This window comes from Trichechus manatus, unplaced genomic scaffold (genome assembly GCF_000243295.1).
Source record: "Trichechus manatus latirostris isolate Lorelei unplaced genomic scaffold, TriManLat1.0 scaffold00093, whole genome shotgun sequence".
Lineage (NCBI taxonomy): Eukaryota > Metazoa > Chordata > Mammalia > Sirenia > Trichechidae > Trichechus > Trichechus manatus.
In genome coordinates, this window is record NW_004444029.1 from 10,018,740 (window position 1) to 10,045,348 (window position 26,609).

Genomic DNA, 26,609 nt, shown 5'->3' on the forward strand with positions numbered 1-26,609 from the left:
GGCGGCCGAGGGGCCGGCGGACGCCGGGGACAAGGACGAGGCGCTGGAGGAGAAGCTGCGGAACTTAACTTTCCGGAAGCAGGTCTCTTACAGGTAGGTGTGGGGCGGGCGGCCGGCGGGCAGGTGCCACCAAGCACGCGACACCCGCCCGTCTTCTGCAGGCGCCTTGCACGGAGTTGGGCACCCGCGGCGCCGCCTCTCTCTCTGTGTGTGTGTGGCTCGCTCCTCTCTTCTGGCTCCTCTCGCGTCCTTCTCGGGGATTTTGTTCTTCTCTTTCCATCCCACCATTCTGGATTCGAGGGACGCTGCGCGCGCCGGGTTTTGCTGGGTTTTCCTCTATAACATGAAGGCAGAACAGCAACAGCAAAATGTGCGCGCGCGCGTGTGTGTGTGTGTGTGTGTGTGTGCGCGTGTGTGTGTGTTGTAGGCAGAGACGGAGATGCCAGTTTTCTGGAGAGTCGTCCTCAAAGTTGCCCCTAAGCCGGAGCCGTCTTCAACCACTCGCCACCCTTCTAGATGTCACTAGACGAAGCCTTGGCAGTAACTCGAGAGTTGAGATCACTCCCGCCGGCAGGCAGGTAGGCTGGAACGGCGCTGTACCGAGAGAAATCCTTCTGGAAATCAGACGTGCTTGGGAACTCCCCGTGGACCGAGTCAGAGGAGGGCTGGTGCCTGTAGATACGCAGCTGGTTATGGCGGTCCACGTGCTCGCTCCTTCTGCGGATGTGCCCAGAAAGATGCTGTGGGGGCGCCCATGGCCAGCTAGGGACCAGAGAGAGAATGGGGCCATACTTGCACCTCAGGATGGATGTACTGGGGAGACAAGGGTAGTGAGGGAGAAATTGCCACCAAATTATAATAAAAGATCATCCCAAATTGTGTCAGGATACCAAAATGAGAAATGAGGGTTGAAGAGGCTCCCCCCGCCCCCATCCCCAGGCAAGAATTAACATGTGCACAGACCTGGAGAGTTCCAGAGGAACAGTTGATGTCACTACCCTTTTTGCATGCGGATTTTAAAAGTCCAGGTGATAGACCAGCATAGGACAGCAAACACTTGCTAGGGCTCCGAGTGTTTCTTGAAAAGGGGTCAGTGACAGCATCCTGGTGGCTCCACTCCCACTGAGTTACCACGTCCCTTCCAGAAAGCAGTATAAAGTATGACGGCTGCCACGCCATGTGCTGTTATGTAAGCAAAGGCAGATGACAGGGGCGTGTGCGTTTGTGAGGGGGTGGGCTTGCTCTGTGGGGGCTTTTGTGTGAATCACTGGGTCCCGGCAGACATGGCCTGTATCCGGCCTGCCATCAGGACGTGTGCTCTGTGTTCAAGCATCTCCTCTGGCCAGGTCGTTGCTCCTGATCCCGTGCGTGCATTGTGTCCACTGAGTTTCTCACCCGAGTGCCTCTTTTAGTTACTCACAGAGCAGGGCCAAGTGGAGCTCTCTCTGTAGGTGTTTGGTTTCTAAAAATAGGCAGGTGTTGGGGAGGGGCAGCTCTCCCGAGGCAGGGTAGTACATAGGTAGTTCCACTTACTGGTTCCGATCACTGTGAGGCCTCCAGGAGCGGACACCAAGCTCATCCCAATTCAGGAGCCCTGGGCTGGGGCCAGGTGATTACGTGAAGTGCATCTGGGGCCGGCTCCTGGGCCGAGGGACTCTTCGGTGGCACTGGCGTTCAGCACCCTCCTCACTGGGGAGGGCTGCAAAACCGAGTTTGCAAGGGAAATCAGCTCAGCTTTCCTCTTGGCGGGGCCCTCCTCTCAGCCTCTCTCCTGGAAACGTGCACTCGGTGAGGTTGGGGCTTTCTGAGTTGCACACTCCAAACGCACGGATAAGTGTGTACACAGAAATACATGGGCAAGTGCCTGTACACACACACATGTGGACACAGGCACACACACAGGTGCTCACAGACACAGACGTGGACACATACACACAGTCATATGGACGCACACACAGGCATGGACACATACACACAGACAAGTGTGCACACACGCAGACGTGGACAAAGGCACACGTAGACAAGAGTGCACACACAGACATGGACACAGACACACACAGACAAGTGTGCACATATGAAGACAGACACAGACAAGTGTGCACACATGAAGACGTGGACAGAGACACAGGCAAGTGCACGCACATGTAGATGTGGAACAGGCGCACACAGACAAGTGTATACACACGCAGATGTGGACACACACACAGACAAGTATGCACACACAGACAAGTGTGCACACACAGACATGGACACAGACAAGTGTGCACACATGCAGACGTGGACACAGGGCTGCGTTTCTCTGTAGGTGAATGCTAATGCCGATCTGCCTTACAGTCCACAGAGGTGGGCTCCGCTTTGCGAGCATCATTTCCTCGTAAATAGAGCATTACAGTCTCCCGTCCAGTGAACCACCTGCATTGGCGCCTCCTCAGGTGGCTGGTTCAAAATGCCCGCCACCCCAGACGCACAGAATCAAACTGTCTGCGGGCAATAATTTTCAACAGGCTCCCCAGGAGATAGGAGCCCCTGTGGAGAATGGATACAATGCTCGGGTACTGAAGTGCTCAGTGGTTCGAATCCACCAGCTGCTCCGTGGGAGAAAAGACCTGGCAATCTGCTCCCATAAAGTTTACAGCATAGGAAACCCTATGGGGCAGTTCAGTTCTGTGCTGTAGGGTTGCTATGAGTCGGAATCGACTCGACAGCACGCAACAACCGCGCAGGTGATGATGCTTAGGCACACCAGTATGTGGGAATTGCTGTCCTACCTGTTGGTTTCAGAGGCAGTGCCACTGATGTCTGAGCTCAGAGGCCATGCCATCAGCAGTCCCTATGTCAGAGGAAGGAGCATGAGACGGTAGGTGATTGTCCTGGGGGCCTGGAGACCGTCTCTGTGTTGGTTATTATTTCTTTAGTGTCCCGGCACGTGGTCTGGCCCTCTCCACGGTAGCCACGTGTGCTGGAGCCAGCTGGTGGGGGGGGCCTGACCACTTTGCTGGTGGGCTGATGAGTGGTCTGGGAGGAGAGGGCAGCTTCTGGCTGGAGGTGGCTGTTGTCTCTGCAGTCTGGACCACGTCACCGTGTTTCTGAGGGCACCTGGGGCAGTGGCTGGTGGGGGCCAGCGGAGGGCGGCCAGGAAGACCTCTCGAGCGGAGTCCAAGCGAAAGAGTTCAGTTAGGGTGTGAACTGTGGCTGCTCGAGTCAGAGGGTCATTTGAAGTGGGGAAGTGGGGATTTGCAGGTAGGTACGAAAGGTCTTGTGAAGAACATGGGTGTTGGTGAAATGACACTTGAAAGAAACGGGGATTTGGGACAGGGGGCGTGTTCGTGTACATGCGTGTGTGTGCGCGTGCACGCGTCTGCATATGTGTGTAGAGGGGTCGTATCTGCTCCCTCTGTTGCTAAGGAACATATAAGCGAGGGTTTAAAAATACGTGAGAGTGGGTGGGCATATGCAGCGACTCCTGTCTTTTTAGGAACCGGAGCCCTTTACAAAAAGCCTTTAAATAACCATTTCTGGAGGCAGAGTATTCATTTCGCTTGACTTTTACTTTGTTAAGTAAAATTAACTCCTTTACGTGTCCCTAGATTTCCCCTCATTATCTTTCCTTTCTTGGCTTTTTTTGGGAACCCTTTTCCCAGGAGAATTGTCCTTTATCTCAGGCTCTGCCCCCTCCCCCAGCAAACGGTCTCTGCCGACAGTCGAGCTGAAGGTTTTAGAAGGCAGTGCAAGCGAGCCTACTTTTCTCTGAAAATTACTACTTCCTTTTTCTTTGCAAATCATGGTGCTGCAATAGATTCATATGTGCAAATGACTGTATAATGTGTAACAACTGTTTTTTTTTTTTAACTGTGGTAAGAATTCCCATTTAAGTCAGCAAAAAATAATAATAATAAAAGAAAAGAAAAAGCTTTTGGAACAACCCAGGGAGAGAGAGAAGGTAACTGGTGTTTATTGGGTGTCTTGTATGTGTCAGGCTGAGTATTATTGTACATTACATCTTACTGCATCTTCATGACGGTCCTGGGAAGGGATTATGAACATCTCAGTTTAGGAAGGTGGGAGGCAGTGGTGGCTCAGTGGTAGAATCCTCGCCTTCCATGCAGGAGACCCAGGTTCAATTCCCAGTCAGAGCCCCTCGTGCCAAGCCACCATCTGTCTGTCAGCAGAGACTTGCATGTTGCTGGGATGCTGAACCGGTTTCAGCAGAGCTTCCAAACTAAGATGGACTAGGAAGAAAGGCCTGGCAATCTACTTCCAAAAACCAGCCAGTGAAAACTCTGTGGATCACAAGGGTCTGATCCACAACAGCTCCTGGGGATGGTGTAGGACTGGGCGCCATTTTGTTCCTTTGTGCATGGGGTCGCCATGAGTCGGGGGCTAACTTGACATAGGCTGACAACGGCAATGTATTTTCAGAAACAGAACCTGAGGCATAGAGGTTGGCAGGAGACAGAATTTAAACACAGATCTGACTCACCAGCACCTTCTCTTTAGACCACATCATGCTGCTTCTGTAAACATGCATTTTAGCTCTGGCCTCTTTCCGTGGGTATGTGAGCCCGTGTGCCTACATGTGTGTCTGTGTGCATGTGTACATGTGTGTATGTGTGAGCGAGTACATGCATGTATGTGTGCAGGTGTGCGTGTACATGCATGTGTGTATGTGTGAGTGGGTGCATGTACATGTGTGTATGCACATAGACATATGTATGTGTGTGTATGTGTGAGTGGGTGCATGTACATGTGTGCGTGTGTGTGTGCAACAGGAGCTGTGCTCACCTCATGCGTGACATACCACAGCTCGTTGTCTGTTATCTCTTATACACTTTACTCTTTGGATCTTGTCACTCTGGCTATGTAATTTTAAGGAACTCCACTTCTACTTCAGAAACAGTAATAATAATAGAAACTCACGATGATCAGAAATTATGTTGATTTTGCTTCACTCACCTGACGCCTGCTATCTCTGTGAAAACAGCCACTTTAGAGTTTCACGTCCCCCTTGTAACAGTTACCTCAGGGCCGTGTCAGTGGACCTGGCCTCCAAGGACGAGCTGGCTCGTCTGGAGCCCCGGGCTGCGCAGAATGAGGGGTGAAGTGTGGCCGGGCTGGGAGGGAGCCTCCTGAGATGCTGACGTCTGTGCTTCCCTGTCTGTCCTTGCAAACCAGGGTGGTGGTACCCCGAGGGCTTCATGTGAGAAGAAAGTGTGGCAGCTGGGAGCATTAGCGTTCTCACACTGGGAAACCAGGTGAAAGAGGACCTCTGATTCTTTGTCCTGCCCTGCAAAACACGATGACAGGACGATAAGAAGGATGATTGGGGGTTAGGAGTCAAACAGGAAGCCTGGACGCTGTTCTTACCCGGGTGGCAGTCAGTCATGGTGGATGGATGGCTTCTCCTGAGTATCAGAGTGTGTTGTCCACTTTTGTAAGTGAAACTTGTGTTTGATCTGTGCTTTGCACATTGGTTGGGTATTCAGAGACTTTTGGATCAGATAAAAGCCCTTCCTCAGTAATTAGCTGGCACTGTCTGAGTGTCCATGTCCCCAGTTAGGACACACGCCCAACAAGATTTTAGGTTACCCTCTGTCCCCAGGACATTAATCTGCTCTGGCGGATCTTTCAGAGGCTTGATTTCTACCTGGGGGAGTGTCAGTGTTGGGTCTGGAGGCTCTGGATGGAGGTTTGCTGAGGGCTTTGCTGGTGTTCACCTTTCTGTTGCCTAGTGGGGCCATATTAAATTAGACTAGAGAGAACTCTTTCTAATACTTCACTTTCTAATCTGAAAAAACGACGACTCCCAGTGAGTGTCCAGCAGACTGCATCCCCTCTGTTCTTCCAGGCTGGGATCTGGGATACACGCCCAAGGCATTCTTGAAGTGGGCTCAGAGGTATCACCTATGAGACAGAAGTGTGTGGAAGACCCATCACCAACATCTTGGGCTGAGACATTTGCTTTCTGTATTGGGTAACAGTGATGCTGTAGAGACAGTTTCTTCCAAGACCCTGTAATTGTAGTTTTAGGACAGTAGTTACTGCAAATGAGTGGAGGTGTATGACCTTTTCTCATGCTGGATAGCTGAGGAAGGAAGGTCAGGAGCTAAACAAAACCGAGCCCTTAGACTTTTTTTTTTTTTCCTTAGAAATGTAATCTGCTCCACATAACTATAAAAATGGAGACATTTCTGATTGTTTGAACTGGTCGGAACCTATTGCAAAGCATAATAAACCAATGCAATGTGGAAGAAGATTAAAGACACAAGAAGTTATGTCTGTCTGCCTACAAACCCACTGCCGTCAAGTCAATTCTGACTCATAGCGACTCAGTGTCCTCACAATTCCCCTCTGGCCTGTTTACCACCCGACCTCCCCTTTAGGCTTGGCCTCAAAAGGGCCCCGTTTCTGTGGTAGGTGGCTGGCCTCTCTCTCTTCTCGTAGAGTTCTCTCACCAGTTTGCTAGGGCTGAATTGTAATTGTCTATTCTGGGACCCAGACTAGGGTTTGAACTCAGCACCTTCTGGCTGATCCCAGGTGAATTATAGAACCCTTTGTTGTTGCTGTTCGGTGCGTCCAGTTGATTCTGACTCATAACAACTCTGTGTGACAGAGTAGAACTGCTCCATAGGTTTTCCAAGGCTGTAATTTTTACGGAAGCGAATCACCAGCGCTTTCTCCCATAGAGCTGCTGAGTGGGTGCAAACTGCCAACCTTTTAGTTAGCAGCCGAGTGCTTAACTGTTGTGCCACCAGGGCTCCTGCTACTGGGCGTAAACCCATTGCCATCGAGTCCGTGCCGACTCACAGCGACCCTATAGGACAGAGTAGAATGGCCCCAGAGGGTTTTTTAGGCCGTGCTCTTTACGGAAGCAGACTGCCACGTCTTTCTCCTGTGGAGCAGCTGGTGGGTTCGAACCGCCAGCCTTTTCAGTTAGCAGCCAGGCACTTAACCACTGTGCCACCAGCATATTCAACCATAAGATGGGGCAGTAGTGCACCTACCCTAGAGGCTTGTCATATGAGTCACTTATGTAAAGGACTGAGCCCTGACCTCACACACAGTTACTTTTATGATTACTATTACTCCCTGCTAGGTCGTTGGCTCCTTGAGGACAGAAACTGCACGTCTCATTTGAATCTTCAACTCTCATTCCTCGTTCTCAGTAGGTGTTGAATAAATATTTATTGAATGGACGAATTTAATTCCCTCCTTTAAATAAACCATTGGGTTTTTTTCTTTCTACTCTAAAGAAACACTGCACTTTCTCATTTACACTTCGTCCAACAGCCCGGGACTGTGTTTCTGTTTACAACTTCCTGTTTGACTACCTGCCTCAGCCATTTAGCCAGCTGTTGGAGGCTGGAGAAGGGTGTCAGAAGCTGTACTTGACCAGCTATTTGCAGCTTGTCAAAGAAAAGGACTTAATTTGCCTTCTGAGTAGCACTAATTAGCTCCCAGCTTTCTTTCTATCTGTCCCAGCCTTTTCCAAGGGGCAGTATTGATTTCCTCCTCAGGGCACTTGCTGTTGACTTTTCCTTCTGGTATTAGAACCTAAAAATGCAGAAAGATGGCTACCCAGCGTTCCTGGAGTCTGTCTTGACGGTTGTCCAGCCGCCAGAGGTTGCCCTGGCAACCACTGTCCTGTGTTACTTCACCAGCTCCATCCTTCTAACTAATCTGATTGACTTTGGTATGAAAGTTATTTTAGGAAGACTTCTTGAGTCGACTTCATGGCTCTAAGCTTTTGTTTTGTTTTTAACTCACTTACTAATGAAGTTTTAAAAAAAAGTATTGTCGTTTCAGCTCCGACACATGGTGACTCCATGTGTACAGAGTAGAACTGCTCCATAGGGCTTCCAAGGCCGTGTGACCTTTCAGAAGCAAACCACCAGGCCTTTCTTCCAAGGCACCTCTGGGTGGATTCAAACCGCCAACCTTTTGGCTGATAGATGAGCACTTAACTGTTTGCGCTACCCGAGGACTCCCCCCAAAAAGTGCCAGCTACTTTTTTATTCATGAAACATATAAAGCGTTTGAAGGATGGCTAGTGAGTTTCCTGATATCCATAGTGTTCAAAGAGAGGTTGAATGAGCACTGGTCGGGCAGATCTTAGAGAAAATTAACTCATCAGATGTGTGTATGGAGGTGGGACGTGGGAGCTGTGGTTGGGTAGAAGTGGGAAGAAGATCTTTGCAGATGAATTTTAATGCTCTTCTAGCGCTGAGATTTTGTGAGCCTTTGAAATGGAGCAAATTGTTTTATAAAAGCAAAGGCTGCCTTATAGGGACTTCTGAAGTTCTTCCATTTAATCTCCGTGAGTTTTGCTCAAATGGAGATTGGCCTTTCGATTTTCAGATTCATACATAATGTTATAAGGAAGCAGTTCTGATTGAAGCTATAATGGTAGTGGTCTGGCTTTCTTTGGATGTAGGGGAAAATAGTTAACATGTAAAGCAGTAATAATTAAACTGCAATAACATCTATTCTTACTCTTCAGTTATATGAGAGAGAAAGTAGACTAGTGGCTTCGGAGCCCTACCCTCTAGGCTTAAATCTCCACCATCACCTGCTGTGTGGCCATGGACAAGCAACCCAACCTCTCTGTGCCTTAATTTCCTCATCTATAAAATGGTAATAATAGTGCTGTCTTGTAGGGTTGTTTGAAGGTTAAATGAGTTGATACTTATAATGCTTCTCGTCACCAAGTAAGCACTAAATATGTGTTTGTTAAAGTGGTGTTATCCATAGTTAAGTCCAGATAATGGCAGATTTGTTTATTATTCTTCAGAATATTGAACATTAGTCAATTGCCTAAAGTCCCTGGGTGGTGCAAACAGTTAAGCGCTCAACTACTAGCCAAAAGGTTGGCAGTTTGAACCCATCCAGAGGCGCCTTGGAACACAGGCCTGGCAATCTGCTTCCGAAAGGTCAAAGCCTTGAAAACCCTATGGAGCAGTTCTGCTCTGCACAGGTGAGGCCACCATGAGTCGGAATTGACGCGACGCCTGCTAACATCAACGGTGGTCACACGCCCATGTAGTGGTTGTTAGTTGCCATCAAGTCGATTCAGCCTGTGACCTTCTGAAGCAGATCTCCAGGCCTTTCTTCAGAGGCGTCTCTGGGTGGGTTTGAACCACCGGTCTTCCAGTTAGTAGTCCAGCGCTTAACCATTTGTGCCACCCAGGGACTCCCCAGCTAGTGATAAAATTCTTCAGATACTATGAACATGAGGTGGATAATATACATTTAAAAGACCTAATCGGCAAATTTTGGCTTGCATTAAGGTACAGAGCAGGCAGTTTTCTTTCACAACTTATTAAAAAAAGCCCACTCTGACGAGGGCGTTTGAAAAGGAGAAGCTGCTCCTGAGAGCTCTAGAAATCAAGCAGGCGGAGGCCGAGGGCTGAGGAGTCAGAGAGCAGCCACCCAGACCCCAGCTGATAGCCTGGGGGCAGGAAGTCAGGCATGGAGGCGTGGGTAGCAGGGGTCCAGTGTCGGGAACAGATACATAGATAAGGACTGAGGCCCTAGAAATAGGACAGAGGTTATTGCTCTTCTGGCCTGACTGGCTGATTTCTGCTTCATCGAGTGTCCAGACAGCGGCTGACTTCGCATCCTGCTGCTCAGAGAAAAAAGCTTCCCAGATGCCACCTGCCCTGGATTGTTTCAGAAACAGAAGGCTGAGCCTTCTGGGATGTTCCGTCACTTCTCTCAACCAGGCCAAACAACAGAGTATTAGTTGTTAAAGCTACAGATGACTGTTAACTATTTGTTGAACAAATAAAACTGGCACAGGACTGTGACGTAAATGTTGAGGAAGTAAATCTTCCTCAAAGTAAATCTAAAAATAAATCTTTTTTTCCCCTAATGGTAAAGATAGGGCAGTTTGGTTCCTTTTGGGTATCATGTGGATTTGCAGGAAATAGCCAGAAAATAGACTCCTTGAACGTTCCAAAGTACATTTAAAAAATGTGTCATTCCTTTGTAAATGAGAAAGATGTCAGAATTCTGTGGAAAAATACGTTTTTGTTTAAAAAGAAAAACTTGAAAGCCGCTTGTTTAAAGATAAAAAGAGCTTTATGCAAGCTGATGTGGAAACAGTTGGAAGCAGCTCCACATATCATTTTGAGACAAACTTCTAAAACATTCTTCAGACTGGAAGGACCATGATCTCCTCCTCGTCCTGTGTGTGTAACAGGATTTGAGGCCGTCTCTCTCAGACAGCGCGCGCTACCCGAAGACGTCTGTGAGAAAAGAGCCTGGTTTAAAACAGTTTCTCCCATTTAAGTTGGCCCCCTCTCAATGACAGACGAAGCGGTAGTGTATTTTTGTTTCTCTCCAATGGAAGTGTTGTCCTTAGCCCCTAATGCTGGACAGGAAGTGGGAACGCCTTGAGCCCCAGAAGCTGCAGAGCATGGTCTTCCCTGACAGTGACCCTCCCAGTCTCTCTAAGAACAGCCGCTGGGCGGGAGCCCTCCCACCCCGCCTGATCTACCTTTGAGAGACTGTTTCCCGGAGCAGCTACGGCAGCCCATGTACTTCCAAACTTTTGTAAATGGCAGCTAAGAGAAGAAAAACGATTTCCTTGGCTCCAGTGCTCACTGCAAGTGCTCAAATGCTTACCTACCTACTTGTGAATGTTTATTATTATAAGTTCCTAATTTTATTAAATACTCACTCTGTGCCAAAAAAATAAAAAATAAAAACCCGTTGCCGTCAAGTCCATTCCAACTCATGGCGACCCCATGTGTTACAGAGTAGAAATGCTCCATAGGGTTTTCTCGGCTGTAATCTTTACAGAAGCGGATCTCAAGGCCTTTCTTTCATGGCACCACTGGGTGAACTCAAACCTCCAACTTTAGGTCAGCAGTCAAGTGCAAACTTTGCACCATCTAGGGACCTTTATTCTGTGTCCAGAGCTGCTATTCTTCGCCAACGCCGTAACTCAGAGCTATCAGTTCTTCCTCAGTCCTCCTTATTCATTGCCCAGCTTTCACATACGTATGAGGTGATTGAAAACACCGTGGCTCGGGTGGGGCACACTTTAGTCCTCAGAGTGACATCTTTGCTTTTTAACACTTTAAAGAGGAATTTGCCGCAGGTTTGCCCAATGCAGTATGTATCCTGATTTCTTGACTGCTGCTTCCATGGGCATTGATTGTGGATCCAAGTAAAATGAAATTATTGACAACTTCAATATTTTCTCTGTTTATTATGCTGTTGCTTATCGGTCCAGTTGTGAGGATTTTTGTTTTGTTTATGTTGAGGTGTAATCTATACTGAAGGCTATGGTCTTTGATCTTTATCAGTAAGTGCTTCAAGTCCTCTTCACTTTCAGCAAGCAAGGTTGTGTCATCTTCATAACGCAGGTTGTTAATGAGTCTTCCTCCAATCGTGATGCTGTGTTCTTCTTCGTGTAGTCTGGTTTCTCAGATTATTTGCTCAGCATACAGATTGATTAAGTATGGTGAAAGGATGCAGTCCTGACGCACACCTTTTCTGGTTTTAAACCGCTCAGTATCTCCTTGTTCTGTTCGAACAACTGCCTCTTGGTCTGTGTACAGATTCTTTGTGCTTCTCAATTATATCTGTAATTATTTTGATCCACACAGTCGAATGCCTTTGCATAGTCAATAAAACACAGGTAAACATGTTTGTGGTATTCTGTACTGTCAGCCAAAATCCAGCTGACAGCGGCAATGATATCCCTTGTTCCATGTCCTCTTCTGAATCCAGCTTGAATTTCTGGGAGTTCCCAGTCGGTGTACTGCTGCAACCATTTTTGAATTACCTTCAGCAAAATTTTGCTGCATGTGACATTAATGATATTGTCTGATAATTTCCATATTCTGTTGAATCACTTTCTTTGGAATGGGCACAAATATGAATCTCTTTCAGTCGTTTGGCCAGGTAGCTGCCTTCCACATTTCTTGGCATAGATGAGTGAGCACTTCCACCATTGCATCTGTTTTTCGAAACATCACAACTGGTATCCCGTCAATTCCTGAAGCCTTGTTTTTTGCCAGTGCCTTCAGTGCAGCTTGGACGACTTCTTCAGTATCATTAGTTCTTGATCATATGCTACCTCCTGAAATGGTTGAATGTTGACTAATTTTTTTTTGGTACAGTGACTCTGTGTATTCCTTCCTTTTCTTTTTCTTTTTTGATGCTTTCTGTGTCGTTTAGTATTTTGCCCATAGAATCCTTCAAAACTGCAACTTCAGGCTTGAGTGTTTTTCTTCAGTTCTTTCAGGTTGAGAAATGCCGAGCGTGTTCTCCCGTTTTGGGTTTCTAACTCCAGTTCTTTGCACATTTCATTATAATACTTTACTTTGTCTTCTCGAGCTGCCTTTGAAATCTCTTTCAGCTCTTTTATTTAATCATTTCTTCCATTTGCTTTTGCTACGCTACGTTCAAGAGCAAGTTTCAGAGTCTCTTCTAACATCCATTTTGGTCTTTTCTTTCTTTCCTGCCTTTTAATGACCGTTTGCTTTCTTCACGCTGCCCAGTCCTGCGCCATCCCCATCATCGGTTGCGGATCAGACTGTGTGATCCATAGGGCTTTCACTGGCTGATTTTCAGAAGTAGTTCGCCAGGTCTTTCCTTCTAGTCGTTCTTAGTCTGGAAGCTCCATTTAAACCTGTTCAGCATCATAGCAACATGCAAGCCTCCACTGACGGATGGTGGCTGCGCATGGGGTACGTTGGCCAGAAATCGAACCTGGGTTTCCTGCCTGGAAGGTAAGAATTCTATCACTGAACTATCAGTGCCCCCATGCATGAGGTCATACAGCTGGTTAAGTGGTAGAGAGATCTGCCTGTGACTATCTTTGCATATTGCTTTCCTAATGCAGCTGCTGAGTCGGGTTCTTCTTTCACTGTTTCTCATTTTCTGTGTGTAAATAGACATGTTTTCACAGTCTAGTGGCTTATTAGCGTAAGTCCCCTTGAGGGAAGGGAGCTGTTTTTCATCTTAGTGGGTCCAGCCAGGTGTCACATAGGACATCCAGAAGGCCTTAACAAACACTGATTGGCTGGGAGAACCAGTATCCCCTTCCTGCCCAAGCTCTTTGGAAAGCTATGCTCCTGTCGGTCATAAGGATGCCAAGATTGAGCTTTCCATGGTGGTTATTTTTTATGTTATATGAATCTTCCATTGCATGAGATGGGAGGATAAAACCAGTCTTCTGGGGCCAGGAAGTGATTGCAGGGATTAGAGCCTGGCCGCTGTTAGTTGCCACCAACTAGACTCCAGCTCATGTTGACTCATGTACACCACCACCGCCCGATGCCATCCTCATGATCTTGTCTCGTTTTCAGTCCATTGTTGTCTTCCAACGTAGAGAGCTCATCTTGCAGCTCTGTACTGGACAGTGTTCTGCTGTGATCTATCGGGTCTTCAGCCTTGGTTACAGCCTGGTCAAAACCAAAACCAAACCCATTGCCGTCGAGTCAATCCCGACTCGTAGCAACCCTATAGGACAGAGTAGAACAGCCCCATAGGGTTTCCAAGGCTGTGGTTTTTATGGAAGCAGACTGCCACATCTTTCTCCTGTGGAGCGGCTGGTGGATTTGAACCACTGAACTATAGGTTAGCAGCTGAGTGCTTAACCACTGTGCCTCCAGGGCTCCTTTACAGCCTGGTACTACCCCTTAAACTCCACCTGCAGTGCAAGGTCTTGGGAATTGCCATAATTAGGGTGGAACTTGAAGGGAGGGGGTCATGGTACAATGGACTGAGATCCAGTGAAGAAGTTAAGGCCAATTGATGTACCCTTTCTGTAGCTGAAATGGCATCATAAGTGCCATTTGATTTTTTTTTTAAATTTTATATTCTTGGAAGAGTTGGATCTCTTACCTTTATCTAGAGGATCTACTCAGGTGACAATCTTTTGCAATATAAGTTTTTCCATAAAAACATCCTTCAGAATTTATATGTATGTTCATGTGTGCCGTTATAGACACCTAGAAATTTCCAAAGAAACATTTCAAAAACCCGAGTCATCCTTTCACATTTGAAGAAAACCTTCAGAATTTCTTAGGAAAATAAATCTCTAGTTCAAAAATAAACTTTGAAGCTATTTAAAGATAAAAACAGAAGCTTTCTATGAGCCAATGCTGGCTTACTTATAAAGAAGTCTAAGGGATTTTTTTTTGAAGACAAATTTTTGGAGATTTCTTCAACTGTTAATATTGACTAAATTTAGGTACTTAATAAAAAACGTGATAGTGCTTTTGGGGCTTTGCCATTTATAAATTGTTTGCACATAATTGATCTAATTTTACCCTTAGAACGAGCTTAGGCAACAGGTCGAGCAGGTATTGTTTCCATAACCCTTGTACAGGTAAGGAAACAGGCTCAGTGGCTACGTGACTCCCCAAACCACCCGCCAGCAAGTGGGGACATTGTTGGTTCAGTGACAGAATTCTTGCCTCCCATGCAGGAGACCTGGGTGTGGTTCTCAGCTGGTGCATTTCATGCACGGCCACCACCCATCTGTCAGTGGAGGCTTGCTCATTGCTGTGATGATGAACATATTTCAGCAGAAGTTCCAGACTAAGATAGACTAGGAAGAAAGGCCTGGTGATTTACTTCTGAAAAATCAGCCAGTGGAAACACTACGGATCACACGGACGGGGCAGCCTCTCATCTGATGTGCGTGGGGTTGCCATGAGTTGGGGGCTGACTCGATGGTGCCTAATAACAATCACAACCTGTCTGCAAGGAACACAGTCAGGCCCCGGCCAATTTTGGACCCGAGGTCTCATGTTCTTTTCATTTCAGGCTCTGCTTCCACTTAACCTCGCTACGGAATGATAGTTAGCAACATTCTCCTTTCATTAATTTCATTTACATGAATTTATCTCAGTTGTTAATCACAATTGTGAAAGTTGGTGGCACAGTGGTTAAGTGCTACAGCTGTTAACCAAAAGGTCAGCAGTTTGAATCCATCAGCCACTCCTTGGAAGCCCTGTGGCGCAGTTCTACTCTGTCACATAGGGTCGCTACAACAAAAGGTTGGGAGTTCGAACCCACCAGCCGCTTTGTGCGAGAAAGATCTGTCGATCCTCTCCCGTCAATATTACAGCCTAGAAAACCCTAGGGGGCAGTTCTCCTCTGTCACAAGGGGTTGCCGTGAGTCAGAATCGACTCGACACCCAATGATGACTACAACCGTGTACCAAATCTATATTCCATTGACAAGGAGGATAACCTCGTTGTTATCCTTATTACTCTTCTATATGCACGAAATCATCAGAGAAACCACCGCGCCATGGTATGTATTTAATACTCTGCCCACTGAAAAAAAGAGAGAGAGATTCTGGTTCTTCCTTTGCATTCGTTGCTAAGCAGCAACCATTTCATTGTAAAGGAGATTCTGTTAAAGTAATGACATAGGTGTTCCAAGAATAGCATTTCATTTCTACAGCAAACACATTTCAGGTCTCCATATAGCACATGCTGCTGTGGCTCAGTGGTTTCAGGGGAAGAAACAGCTGCCTCGGCATATTTGTTGACTCTGCGGAGAAAATTCAATATAGCCGATCACCTAATAACCACATTCCCATGTTGTGTGGCCACCTGCAGTTTTAAGGATCTGGAAGTGTCTTCAGAAAACATGGCTGACAATCACGTACGTTTTTGGGGCCATATTTTACAACAGCCAGTGTTAACCTCCATGGGATGCTCTGGATAATTGAGAATTCTACAGTTTTTGAAGTTAATATGGTACAGAAGAAAATTTGGTTGCAGCCGAAGAGTGGGGTTGCAGCCAAGATTTCATTATATTTCAGTATATTATATTGAGATTTCCCTGGCAGCTGAAGGCTCTTAAAAATGAAGATTAAAAAGAAAGACTGTACAAGACTAGACTAAGTCATGGAGTCCAGTTGTAACAGGAAGAAGGGTGTGAGTAGAAAGGAAGACATGTACGTAATGTCCCTATAGGTATATGTGTAAAAGGGAAGATGTCAAAACAGAAAGCCATAAGGTGGTGTATTTTTCTGATTGCATGATCATTTGAAGCTGGCATGATCCGTACGTGGAAGCCCACGGCTCTGCCTCCCGAGGTATTTCTGCTACTTCTGTTCTAACTAGCATACGTCGTCGTGAAACTTCTGTGTATGTAGACACGTATGTTTTCTTCAGAGAATGGCTTCATGGGAGTTGCCGAGGGTGCTGCACATTTCTGCTCCGCAGCCCCCTCCCCAAAACGTTGGAGGGACAGCGCCTCTTCCCAGGGGCAGATGGGCTGCTCAGATGCTGATCTGTAAATTCCGTGAATGGCCTTCCCATGTAAGGCCAAGTACCGCTTCCAGGAACCTGAAGTCATGTTCAGAAGAGGTAATACAGGGAGGAATCCACAAATGGTGGATGGTTATCCCCACTGTGGTGCTGGGCTCATTAGTATGGTCGTTTTTAGCATCGTCCAGCAATTAGTGCTTCTCCTATTTTCCATTGTGCACTTTTCACAGTTAACTCAAAACAGCTTTGGTGAAGCAGTTCTGATGTGATAAGAACCCATTATCTACATGGGGAAATCAAGTCAGGAAGCTGGGGAGAAGAGGATCAAAATCATTGACTCCTTGGCCTGGCATGAAACCACAGAGAGGTGAGATGCTAAGTGTCTCGCAGAAATAGCTTATCTGGGAGGTGTCCAACGATATACCCTCAACATTATTAATAGTAATAGCAATGACATTTATTGGGACCTTACTGTGTGCTAGGAATGTGCTAAGTGCTTTGCATACATTATCTCAGTTAATTATTACTACAACTTTATGAGATAGGTACTATTACTAGCCACGTGTTTTACAGAAGAGGAAGCTGAGGCACAGGATGATTGAGTAACATTTCAGGTGCTCAGAGCTTGCTAGCCGTGGAGCCAGGGTTTGAATCCATGCTGAACTCCCTAGTCAGTGCACTTGAACATTGTCCTCTGCTGTATCTCAGAATAAATGTCTCAGTATACTCTGTTTTCCTTTTGGAAGTTACCAGTTACTAGCTGCCGTTAAGTCGACCCTGACTCATGGAGTTCACATGTGTGTCAGATAGAACTGTGCTCCATAGGCTTTTCAGTGGCTGATTTTTTGGAGGTAGATCACCAGACCTTTCTTCCTAGGCATCTCTGGGGTGGACTTGACCCTCTAGCCTTCCAGTTAGCAGGCACTCCTTTTGGGAATCACCTCCACCCTGTCGAGTGCAGTCTTGTGGGCCTCTACAGCAAGGTGCCTGGCTCTCCACTGTGGACCCCAGGGAGGTCTTTGGCAGCTGTCGAAGGTGACTTTCTCTGTCTACCCTGATTCCACCTGGGGGCAAGCATGTGACTTGAGCTTAGACAACCAGACTCTTTTGGACTTTGACTCTTAAAGGACTGGCAAAGGCGTGGCCAGCTCTTTCGTCTCCAGTAGCAGCGTCCTGGTGTCCTGGCTTTATCCCAAGCACAGGTCACCGGCCTTTCTGTTGGATCTGTGAGCTGTCTGACATCTTCTCAGTAAACTTCCGTTTTTCTTAAGTTAACCAGAGATGGTTTCTGTTGCTTGCAATTAAAAACAAAAACAAAAACAAAAAAAACCAAAAAACTAATTGCTAAAGCATCATTGGCAAACGGTCCACCAGCCCTTAGTGTTGACTCTTCTCTGTTCCAGAGAATTCTCGGCTGCCCAAGGGAGAACATTACACCGTGGGTCAGTTCTTGTTGTTAGAAAGTTTCCATTACAGGCAAAATGGAAGTATTATCCTTTAAGGAATATTTACCAAGAATTAGGTACTTTGTTACCTCCTTTTATGTTGTTCTCTTATTTAATTATCACAACAGTGGTCTGAGTTAGTGATTTCTATTTTCCTGACGAGGAAACGGAATCTTGCAGAGAGGAGACAATTTGGTTTAAGTTAGAGAGCTATGAAGTGATCAAGTCAGGGCTCAAACGCAGCTCTTAGTCACTCAAGCCCACATTTTTTCCATTCTGTGTTGTCTCTTTGTTGAGCCCCATACGGATTTCTTTATTTTTTATCGACTGGTGTTACATTTACAGGCGCCCCAGTGGCGCAGTTGTTAAGCACTCTGCTGCTAACCACAAGATCGGTGATTTGAACCCACCAGCCGCTCCATGGGAGAAAGATGTGGCAGTCTGTTTCTGTAAAGATTACAGCCTTGGACACCCTGTGGGGCAGTGCTACCCAGTCCCGTAGGGTCACTATGAGTTGGAATCAACTTGATGGCAACGAGTTTGGTTTGGTATTACATTTCCCTTCTGGGGGGCATTCGAGATAACCTCCCCCTTTCTATATGATAGGTCTTCAGATATGTGAAGTTAGCTATCACGTATTTCTTCAGCTGTCTTTTCTTTAGATGGAACCATCTCCACCATCATTCTCCACTTACCTCTTATCTAAAGGTGATTGCCAGTCACCTCCGCTTTTCTGGCCATCCGATTCTGACAGCGCACTGGTTGATCCACGGCCTTCTTCATAAAAAACGAAGCACTAAACTAAAAAAGTGGCCTGACCAGGGCCACCCCCGGCACATATGGCACCTTTGTTCAGATTCAAAGCATGTCCCCGGTCTGGGTGGACACATTCCAAAAACCCTCCCTTAGCCCCGAGCCCTGGCAGCCTCCAAGCCAGGCCCTAGCGCATGGCCAGTGAAGCTTAGGCTGGGCTGTAGTCCCACTGTCTTCCTCATCTGAATGTCCCAGTGCGGGCGAACTCGCAGACCGTAGCTATGGCTCTGGGACTCAGTTCCCTTGGGTGGCTGTTGCTGCCATGAGCATGTGGATTAGCATGGGTGCTGGCCAACTGCTCTAAAACTCATTCCAAAAGCCAAATTAGCAGATCGATAATTCAACTAATTATTGATGACATTCTCAGTTTTGCTTTTCTTGCAGCCGTTTCACTGAGGACTTGTCCTTTCAGTCTGGCGAAATGTTTATTTGGCATGTTTCGTATTTCTTTCAAACACCAAACACTTCCAGGATGCTCAAGATTCCCCTCTCCTTTCCTAAACAAGAAAGGACACACTCTCTCTTAAATATTATTTACTGTTACCTCTGTTGTTCAGACTTAGGCCTGCTCCGCCTCTCCTTGACCCTGCTGCTGGTGGAGAAACGCCTGTGGTCAGCTCTTCTAGAACGGGTTTGAACGGTTTGTCTAGAGGTCTAGGAGGGCTTTCTTGTAGTGAGTTGACACAGCTGATAAAGAAATCCATCTTTACATTGGCTCAACCTCTATTTGATGGTCCAGAATGTTGTCTATATTTCCTTTTGTCCAGAAGACAGCATTTCAAGCATGAGGCTGTGCTGTGCCGTGTGGTAGACACCGAGCACCTGTGCCTCTTACCATTAAAATCAAATTAAACCTCCAGTTCCTCACTCACACTAGCCGCATGCTAGGTGCTCAGTAGCTGTGTGTGGCTAGCACCTACCATATTGGACAGCAACGATATAACATTTTCATCATTGCAGTAAGTTCTATTGGACAGTGCTACTTTGAGAGATTGGCCTCAAGATGCTAATTTGTCAAAAGTACAGAAAACTCCAGCCAACCGTCTTTGAATGACAACCTTGAACGATACGGTTCTTGAATTAAGAAGTCTGTTGTTGTTGTTGGGTGCCATCAAGTTGATTCCAATTTATAGTGACGCCATGTGACAGAGTAGTACTGCCCCCAAAGGGTTTTCTAGGCTGTAATCTTTACAGGAGCAGATTGCCAGGTCTTTCTTCTGCAGAGCTGCTAGGTGGGTTTGAACTGCCGGCCTTTTAGTTAGCAGTCGAACGCTTAAATGTTGTGCCACCAGGGCTCCTTTTAGGGGTCTAGTCCCCTATTTTAGGGGTGTGACTAGGAAGGAGAGAGCATGGTAGACAGGGAAAGGGTATCATTCTTGTGTTTCCTCCTCCTGCTTCTCCTGTGTGCCTCTTCTCAGCACTGTGGAGACTGAGTTCCCTAAGGGTGAGGACAGGGAGTTTGTCTTCTCTTTTCCTTGTAACCTGCATCTCCCTTTCCACTGCCAATGAGGAATAGAAGCTCTGTGCATCAGGGGACACGCACTCTAGCTTTTGGATTGGTTGGCTGTGATAGTGCCATTTGGAGGGAGGGGGAGGAGTGGGGGAAGGGAATTGCTGTTTCCCCACGAGCGGATTCCTGAAATTTGGGCACGGACATGGTTCAAGATGCAGGGTACAAACTTGTAGTGTGGCTGTCTGGGCCTCCGAGTGTGTTAGTTACAGAGATCGCCAGTCATGCTCCCAGTTTTGTTTTTAACAGCAGTTCTCATCACGTTCCATGAGCATTTATTGTAAACCCACCAGGGAGGTAAGGAGGCCAACGTGTGGACTTGAGCCTTGACCCTGGCCTACCTGGTACCTGGGGGAAGACCTGGGGCACCGTGAGAGGAACTTCAAGGACCATGCACAAGCCCCAGGAGACCCCGTGTTTGTGTGGGTCCTCCCTGGTGCTCTGCACTGCCAGTATTGCACACAAGGGTTTTCTAAAAATAACCCGGCTAATGTGCGCTGTCTGCCGAAGGGGCCAAGATAATTCCAAGGAGTCTGAGCGATGGGAAAGCAGATAAGCTGGGCAGATGAGAAGTGGAGCGCGTGAATCCTGATGGTCTCCGAGGCCCTTCCACACACCAAGTGCTCTTTGAAGCCTTGATGTTGAACACTGAGCAAAAGTACTTTTGATAAAAGCATCGCTGGGAGAACCGCTGGGTTTTTCTCACCTTTTTTATAACGTGAGCAGTCGCCAAGAGGTTGCTGTCAGTTGCTGTCGAGGCGGCCCGGTCTCGCGGCGTCCCCACGTACAGCAGCGTGCGACATTGCCCTGTCCCGTGCCATCTTCAGGGTCATCGGTATGTTTGCGTCCACTGTTGCAGCCACTGTGTGTTCCGAGTGCCTCTCAACCTGGGGGCTTGTCTTCCAGCACTTTATCGGATAATACTCTGTTGTGATCCATGGGGTTTTCATTAGCTAATTTTTGGAAATAGGTTGTCAGGTCTTTCTTCCTCATTTGACTTAGTCTGGAAGTTCTGCTGAAACCTGTCAACCATGGGTGACTCTGCTAGTATTTGAAATACTAGTGGCATAGCTTCCAGCATCACAGCAACATGCAAGCCACCCCAGGGTGACAGACTGACAGATGGGTAGGTGGTCTCCAAGATAAAAACTACTTGTTTTTTAAGAACAGTTATGGGATACTCATTTGTTATATGTGCCAAGCCCTTGGTGGGAATCCACCTTTAAGTTGCTTATAACTTATTGGGGAAAACAAATCAAATGTTTATTGAGTGCCTGTTGTTGTCGGGTGCCGTTGTTCAATTCCAACAGAGTAGAACTAGCTCATAGGGTCTCCCAGGCTGCCATCTTTAGGGGAACCACCGACCTTTACTGGATCCCTATCCACCTGCACTGGTTAGACACCAGCAGCTGAAACAGAGGTCGCACAGCATGGACCCCCGACCCTCGATCCTCGATCCTTGATCCTCGCTGAGCTGCAGGAACGCAGAGGAGGGAGAGGGCAGTCGGCCCATTGGCTTTGAAGGATTGTGGGATTTCAGCCAGAGAGGAGGGAGGTGGGGGAGGGAGCACAGGGAACACATTCCAGGCAGCAGGAATTGCAGGAGAAAGGGCCTGGGGAGGGGGGAAGTGCATGATGGCGCTGGGCAACCAGGAGAATTGTGGAGTCGCCTTGCTGGGAGCCTAGGGCTGTGTGGTGGAGAGAAGGCAGGGGAGAGAAGTTAAACCTTCACTATGGGGGACTCGAATGCCATCGGGAGAATTTGGATTTTGTCCTTAACAGGGACCCAGGGGAGGTTTTGAGGCAGAGAGGTGACCTGATTACAGCGGGCATGCTCTGTGCCCAAATGCGGGGGTCCCTGTTCTCCCTTAAGCCGTTGCTAGCCCCTTGCTTCTGAATGACTGCCACTGTCACTGCTGCCGGGGCCCTGGCTGCCAGGGGTGACACCCCCTCCTGTCCTGCCTCCCGACACGCCCATGTGGACACAGGTGATTGTGAGGAGGGAAGGGCCCCTGGCTCTCCCTGCAGTGGCTAAGAGCCCTGCCCCTCTTCTGCCCCAGGGGGCAGTGGGAGGCCGGGCTGTGACGAGGACTGGCAAAGCAGAGTAGGGAGACCGCGAAGGCCCCAGAGTCTGACCGCAGAACTCCTTTCTCCATCAGGTGGTGCAGTAAGTGGCGTTCAGATTTGATGTCATTGTCCTGAGCCTAAGTCCTGAACAGGGTGCTGTTGTCAGTTGCTTTTGAGTTGATTCAGACTCGTGGCGACCCATGTGTGCAGAGTAGACATGAGCAGAACTCCTCCATAGGGTTTTCAAGGCTGTGACCCTTCAGAAGCAGATTGCCAAGCTTGTCTTTCTAGGTGCCTCTGGGTGGGTTTGAACCGCCAACCTGTCAGGTTGTAGTGGAGCGGTTAACCATTTGCACTACCTAGGCACTCCTCTAAACAGGTAAATACGTAGAAAACTTGTCAGCAGGTGAGGAACGTCCTCTCTAGCCTGTGTGGAGAAACCTGCAAAATGGACATCATCGGAACCTGTTTAATGAAGTGCAGAGATTTTTCCAATTTCAGTACCTAGAAATCCCTGAACAAATTAATGGGCGTCATGTGTGTTTGGAATTGGTTAGGAAGGTAGTGGGTGGAGCAGCTTACATGGTGTTTGCTGTCAGAGGGCCATGTGACTGTTGAACCCTGTGACACAAGCGGAGATTGATCGGACCAGCTAATAGAAATACAGATCATTTTGCTGCTAAGAAAGATTTACTTTCAGTGGGAAAACTACACTCACTTTTCGGACCTAATCTTCAGTAAGTGAAGGGCAGCATTGTGCTGAACACTTGGTGTGACCGGTTTTGCCCCCTGGTTTCACACCTGTCCCCGAGGGATGGGGACGGCACCCCACTGATTCTCTGCTTTGTGTCCATTGCTTTGCAAGGCCTGTATGGTAGAAAATCATCGTTTTTCTCATAGAAATGGAAATTAGAGAAAAATAGGGTAGAAGAGAAAGCCACTTTAAGATCAAAGTACTACACTTACTCCTCACTTAAGACTATCCCATTATCCGACACTACACATTTACAACAATAGTAAAAAGTCTACTATCCAACTTTTGCGTATTAACAACGTACGTCTGGCAGTAAGGAACGCCAGGGTGCGCGGTGAGAGTAACACTGACTGTGATGGTTAAGGTTATTTGTCAGCCTGGCTGGGCCATGATATTCAGTGATTGGGCAGTTATATAATGATGAAATTTGGCGGTTATGTAATGATGTAGTCATCCTCCGTTTTGTGATCTGATATGGTCATCCTCCATTTTCGCATAATGCCAGTTTTCGCATAACTACCTGGTCTTTGGGCCCTAACCGTGTCGATAAGTGAGGAGTGGCTGTATTAGCATGTAGCAAGAAATTGGGTTGTGGTTCAAGGTGCCCAAAGGGGTAAGCAGTCTTGGCCCCCAGGCCTGTGGGACTGGCCGGATGATGGGAGCTTCAGTCTGCAAAATGGTTTCAAGTTTAGGATCAGAAAACTCTACCAAATCCAGTTATTAATAATTTAGAGACTACCAAAGAATGTTAGTTTTCTAATTGAACTATTCTAATGTAGTCTATTCTAAGATGCAAATGTCATATTTCTTTCCATTACTCAATGAAGCCAGTTTCATTTTTAGTGAAAGAATCATGACTCACTGTTTTTTTTCCTGATGGCCCACATTCAGAAATGTTTACTCGTCATTGCCCTAGATTGACAAGGGCATAAACAAAATTAGAAAACTAGTCTGTTGTTAGAAAATAAGGCTTGCGTGTTTCATTTTAGTGGGCACTGCATTCCTTTCCTGCCCAAGCTCTGTGGAGAGCTCTGCTCCTGTCAGTTGTAGGGATGCCAAGATTGAGCTTTCCTTGTGGTATTGCTAAAACTGTATGTATTTTCCACTACATGAGATAGGGGGATAAAACCAGTTTCCTGGGCCAGGAAACGATTGCAGAGTTTACAGACTGGTACTGCCTCCAGGACTCCCTGGGCTCGGCTGCTAACCGAGGTTTGAGTCCACCCAGAAGTGCCTCAGGAGAAAGGCCTGCTAGTCTACTTCCAAGAGATCGGCCATTGAAAACCCTATGGAGCACAGTTCTAAACTGACACATAGGGTCACCATAAGTTGGAATTGACCTGATGGTAACTGATTTAATAACTGATGATGTTGAGCATCTTTTCATGTGCTTATTGGCCATTTGTGTATCTTCTTTGGAAAAATGTCTATTCCAGTCTTTTGCTCATTTTTTTAATCGGGTTGTTTGTGTTAGCTCTCATTCCTCCCCATTATCTTGATTTCCCATTTTTCCTCATTTGAGTCTCCAATTTCCTAGATTTCATGTTGTCGTCTTTTTTTTTTTTTTTTTTTTTTGGTTTATGTGCCAGTTTTGGTGGCGTTCACAACAACAACATTCTCCTAGAAGATTTTTTTCCAGGAATTTTCATGATGTTTTCAGATGACCGAGTTGAGAAAGTTTCCCAGGATCTGGAAGACATCCTGCAGTAGCTTTCTCAGAAAGGGTGTGTGGGAGGTAGATATTTTGAGTCCTTTCAAGTCTGAGAATATCTTTTTTTTTCTTACCTTCACACTTGATAGAGAGTTTTGCAGGATATAGAATTCTAGGTTAGAAATGAGTTTACCTTAGAGTTTTGAACACATTTCTCTGATCCTACTCAGCTTCCAAAGTTGCAGTTGAAATCCAGGGTCATTCTGATTCTCAGTACTTTATTATTATTATTTTCTTTTTGTGCTCTTTATATCTAGTGTTTAGAAATTTAAAACTGATGTGCCTTATTGTGGGTATATATATTTATAATGTTGGGTAATTTTTAAATCTTTTTAATCTGAAAACTTTTAGTTCTGAGAAATTTTCTGGTATTATTTTTGGGTGGAGGAGAATAACTTTTTCTCTTCTGTTTTAATTAATTTTTTTCTTGGAATTTCTATTATATAGATGTTACATTTATTGAATTATTCCTCTAATTTTCTTCCCTTTCATTTTATTTTACTTTCTGGGAGATTTTGTCATTTATTTTTCAAACTTTTATTACATTTAAAATTTTTTTGTGATCTTATTTTTATTTCCTGAGAGTTCTTTCTTGCTTTCTGAATTTCCTTTCTATAGCACTTCATTGTGTCATGGCTTCAATATCATCTCTTATTTCCCTGAGGATATTAACAATAATTCTCAGAATTTTTTTCATCCTTCAATAACTCTGCTTTCTTCAGTTTTTTTGTTCTCTTTATGCTGGTATTTTCTTTCCATGTTGGAGACTCTAATAACATACCTGATGAGCCACTGTAAGTAGAGAGAGGCCCCAAAAGGCTGGATGAGGCTCCGTGTGCATGTACAAGTCTTGTTAGACCATTAAGCTTCATTGTGGGATGATCAGAGTCCCTAGGTGGTGCAAACGGTTAATGTGCTCAGCTGCTAACCAAAAGGTTAGATGTTTGAGTCCATCCAGAGGTGCCTTGGAAGAAAGGCCTTGTCTGAAAAACCAGCCACTGAAAACCCTATGAAGCACAGTTCTGCTCCGACGCATGTAGGGTCACCATGAGTCAGAATTAACTCAACGGCAACTGGTGGTGGTGGTGTTAAATGGGGTAATTGGCTGGTGTATTAGTTTCCTGGGGCAGCTGTAACAAAATACCGTTAACTGGGTGGCTTATAAGAACAGAAATTTACTGTCTCATGGTTCTGGAGGCCAAAATCCAAATCAACACGTCAGCCAGGCTTTAGGGGAAGATCCCTTCTTTTCTCCCAGCGTTTGGTAGCCCAGGCATTCCCTGGCTTGCAGCTGCAGCATAACTCCAGTTCTGCTTCATTCTTCACATGGCTGTCTTCCCTCTGTGTGTCTCTCTGTGCTGTTTCTCCTCTTTTATAAGGACTCTAGTCCTATTGGATTAAGACCTACACCATTCCAGTATGACCTCATGTTAACTGAGAACATCTTCAAAGACCTCATTTCCAACAAGATCACATTCACAGGTACCAGGGGTTACAATGTCATCATATCTTTTGGGGGGACACAATTCAACCCGTGACAGCTGGGGACCTGGATTGTTTTATAGGAAAAACCTCCAAATTTAATATTTTCTGTTCGGTTTTCTCAGAGAAGAATCTACTTTCTTCTGAAGAGGTGTACATTTAGCTTTCATTTTTCTGAGGCTGGGATCATTATTCAGGGTGTCGACTTTCACTTGCTTTTTCTGTTGTGATGGAGGGTCTCACTCTCAATCCCAGCTGTGGATGGTATTTTCTAGTTCGTCTTTGTGTGGGGGAAAAGGAGCCCCCAGGCTGCTCAGGAGGGGGTCTCACTACTCTCTGTAAAGATTTCTTCCTGTTTTCAGCTCTTCCTACACCCTCACCTTCACCGATACCTGGTGCCTCCAATACCTGAGCTTTTCTAGAGCTCCGCACTGAGTCCGCCTCCTTCTTGTTTGCATTTTTCTCTTTATTTTTACTGAATTTCCAGCTTTATAGCCAAACCAAACCAGCTGCCATTGAGTTGACTGTGAGTCATGCCACCCCTGTGTGTGTCAGAGCAGAACTTGCTCCATAGGGTTTTCA

General features: G+C 46.5%; 1 protein-coding gene across 1 annotated transcript in view; it reads left to right on the forward strand.

The window, feature by feature from the left end:
* Nucleotides 1-11: 11 nt before the first annotated feature.
* Nucleotides 12-26,609, forward strand: part of DGKI (diacylglycerol kinase iota) — a 486,429-nt gene continuing 459,831 nt past the window's right edge. The window contains exon 1 of the mRNA XM_023736907.1: nucleotides 12-93. The gene's annotated coding sequence lies outside the window, so the exon portion shown is untranslated. The remainder of the gene's footprint in view (nucleotides 94-26,609) is intronic.